Source organism: Gavialis gangeticus, unplaced genomic scaffold (assembly GCF_001723915.1).
Source record: "Gavialis gangeticus isolate Ggan-Ray unplaced genomic scaffold, GavGan_comp1, whole genome shotgun sequence".
Lineage (NCBI taxonomy): Eukaryota > Metazoa > Chordata > Crocodylia > Gavialidae > Gavialis > Gavialis gangeticus.
In genome coordinates, this window is record NW_017729022.1 from 186,923,540 (window position 1) to 186,927,544 (window position 4,005).

The window sequence follows — 4,005 nt, forward strand, 5'->3', positions numbered from 1 at the left end:
TGCAGACACTAGGGCAGGGATAGGTAATGTTTTTGGGCTGGAGTGCTTTAAAAAAACACAATGTCTACCTTGGAAGGTGCCAGAGTGCCGGCATGCCAACCTGGACCAGCTGTTTGCTGCCTCCCAGCTGCAGCTGGCCTATGGAGCCATCTGCCTGCTGGGAGCAGCCTGGGCTCTGTGGCTAGCAGCAGCTAGTTTAGACCCGAGGCTGGTGGTGGTGTGCTGAGCAACATGGCCTTGTGTGCCATGCTCAGCACGTGTGCTGGGGGTTGCTGACTCCTGCACTAGGGGAACCAGGCAGCAGGGGGTGCAAGTGCTGGGGGGACAGGCAGCAGGCTCTTGACTCTCCCGCTGCCTGCCTGTAACAGGGAACACTCACTCTGTTATTGAGAAAGGGTTATGAAGCGAGTAGAACTGGAAAGGGCCCCTTAAGGGAAGGGTTTTTGTGGCCTGGGCAAAAGTAGCTGGCAGTGCTGGGACTAAGGAGCAGCCCCTGTGCTCAGGCTAGGTAATAGGGCAGGGCCCACTCAGGGTATAAATAGGCTTCCTCTCAGGCTGGAAGGGCAGTGAAGCCCCAATCATGGAGAGAGCAGGGTGGTCTTGTGTGGGCACTGCAAGTAGGAACCTCTGCCCCATCTTTAAGGCTCTGGATGCTTCCTCCTTAATTGATTGCACCAAGGTGTAGCAGGCGAGACAGGGTGGCTGATCAGTGGAGCTAGGAAGGGGGAAGGGTCAAGCTAGCTAGCCACTGGGAGCATACAACCCTCCCCCCCTCTTTGGGCTAGGCCTGTCATACTGCCCCCCTGCCACTACTTGCCCCACTGCAGTGGTGGAGGGGATGAATTTAAGATGACTCTCCAGCAGTTATATTCTATACATAGACAGTTTTCCACATGTAGAATGTAATTATTGGGGGGGGGGGGTTGTCTTAAATTTGAAGTGATCTTGGATTCACATAAATATGGTAGTCCTTCAAACAGAGTCAGACTTAAATGGTATGTAGGCCTTGACCTGCTCTCTGTGCATGGATGAATTGTACTCTTATTTAAACTGCACCTCAGGTGGCTTTTCCAAAGGGATAGTCATTATTGTGCCTAATACATATAAGTTCTCAAGAAGAAAATGATTCCTTCATTGTTTTGAGGAAATGGTTCTGAAATATTTGATATTTACTTTTTATTCTTATGTTGAGGATAAGAAAGAACAAAGCTTTTACAAAAATGCCTGCCTTTTTTTTTTAAGGACTTGTATGATACTCAGTCTTGACAATAGAAAACCAAGAGTCTGAATTCCCCAAAGAACTTTCATTGTGAAGTTGGCAAACAGTGCTGCTTCAGAAGACAATGTGTGACAATGGTTATAACTTGGGAGTGGAAGTGTTATTTATTATGACCACAAAAAAGCAATTCCATGGATGAGCTTTCATATCACCTTTTGAAGACTTATCACAACACAATTTTGTATTATGTGTCTTTATTTAGCATAAGCTGAAGTAAATCAGGGCATTACAATATAAATTGTGCAAAAGCTCATGTATCCCCTTTAAAGCCTACAGCTCTCAAAAGGCTATATACCCTATTTCACATAAATATTGCTTGTCAAAATACAAAGCTTTTCTGGACACACCACTGCACTGCAGAATCCCCCTAGAAAGGCAGAGCAATGGTGGCACAAAACAGGTTGGGAACATTGTCAGCAAAAGCACAGGCATGCTGACAGGACACTGACCGGACACCGGAAATGACATCACACACCCTGAAGACTTTTTTTCATGTACTGTATAAAGATCAGTCTCTGGAGAGAGAAAGATTATGCACCACTAGCTCCCTTGTAGGTCTGCTGTTTTCTCCAGTATCTGAGATTACTAACAAGACACATTGGCCATATTTGGTAAGTGAATGTTGTTTAAAGATGAATAAGTTTACATGGCTTTTTAAAAGTATGTGTTATAATGTGAAGAAATTGTTTGAGAGTAGTTGTTCCAACTTTGCCACCATGCCCTGTTAGCTTTCTGTGTTCACAAAGAATTGGCAAGAACTGCTTGCTATAAGCAGGAGATGTTATACAAAGTAGTTTTAGATGGAGAAAGAATTCTGACTCAGCAATTATTTTCAAGAATGAGTGCAGAGCCCATGGATTTCCAATTTGTCTTATACCAGAATAGAGAAACTAATCTTTCTGTAGACTAAGAGTTTATTACTTTGTATTTTCTGCTTTGATGTATCCCTCAAACTGTTTGTCCAAAGGCAATTGCAAGAACTTCACTCTCACATAGTAATTCCTGGAAGAAATCTCTGATCTTCCCAGAGAAGTGAAAAAAGAAATAATCTGAAGGTCTAGAATGTAATCTGGAATTAGAGATTTTAATCTATACATTACTAATCTGTTGTTCTTTTGGAAGCAGGCAACATACATAGGTTTTTTATTATGATTACTTAGGTCCATAAATCTTTCTGGTTCTTCCTCCATTAGACATCTTAAGATCCAGCCTGAGGTAGATTGGGAGAACACCTGCTTTTTAGTTTCATGTACTTGCTTATTTACAATTTAAAACACATGCCAAATGTTTTAAAGCTGCCCATTTGCTCATGTTGATCAGCTGTATAGCTGTATGTTTCTAACACTGCTACTCTCCAGATTTTACAAGCATTTATTGCATCTTGCCTGTCAGATTATAATAAGCTCTTGCAGATGGAAACCATTTCTTCCTTTCTGCTTGGACCACAATCAGCAGAATGTGATCCTGAAACTGTAACACTGGTGACGATGGCAGTAGACATTGCTCAACACTTTTCAGAAATGAAGAGCTGCTACTTCCTAAATACCATAGCACTCTGGCACAAGGCAGTATAAGGGGTAAGGACCAATTGTCACAATGTTGGAAAATCAGCTGACGTAAACTGCAACCGATGACAAAAGTTATCAGGAATTTATATGGCACTACTACCTAGAAACGCATCCATGTCAAAGCAGCACATTCTCATCCAGCAGACCTGCTTTCTTTTTTAGTCAGGAAAAATTCTGTCCACTTACATTAGCTATTGCTTTTTTACACTCCTTCACAATGCAGATCCCACACAGTGGGTCTATGCTACTTATCTCCAGATGATTATCTGAGGCATGATAACAAAATTGATTATTCTAATCCAATTGTCTTCACCTATGCAATCCCACATAAAAAGAAAGGGCTGCAGAAGACATAATCTGGAGAACAAAGGAGAGGCCTAATCTGGCCACATACTAAATTACTGGTGGTTTTGCATGAAGAATTGTAGTGAGGAAATGCAAGTTTAAGTCACTACCCCTAGATTAGGTTTGTAGTGGTATTTTGGGACATGCAATATAAAATTTACTGCAAGATGGCTACAGATAAGTGCCCACACATTTTTTTCATAAGCACCCAGAGTAGAAATTGAATTTTATGTAATTAAAGACATCCTGGTTGATGGTAGAACCTAATAGCAGAGTATATATCATTTACACCTGAGAAAAGGGAATATTTCTCTAACTCCAGGTTTGAGAGCCCCAAATAAGCTTTTCAGTGTTTTGAATTCTGGTGAACTAATGGAGAAAGGTATTGACTAGATGTCCGTGTTATCATAAACTGCATATTGGATTAGGTGACTGACGAGTTTACCGAATTAATAGCAATATGTTGGAGAAATGATTGAGCTCGCTTTGCTGAAAAACTGTAAGAACCTCCTTATTTGCTTATGCATCAAAGGAAGATAGCTGGCCTATATTATTTAGGAAAAAAGAACTGTATACAAGAAACATTTTTATGTGTACACCTATACATTATGTGTACAGATATTCAATAATTTCCTGGGGGAAACAGTAGGCCTGTGCAAAGTGGCTTCAGATTCAGATTCAGTCGATGCACGGGACAGTGATTTGATTCAGTGATTGGAATCACTGTCCCAAATTGATTCAGACAAAACTGATTCAGAGATTCAGCTACTGCTGAATCAGCCAAATCTCCAAATCACACAGGCCCCATCCCCT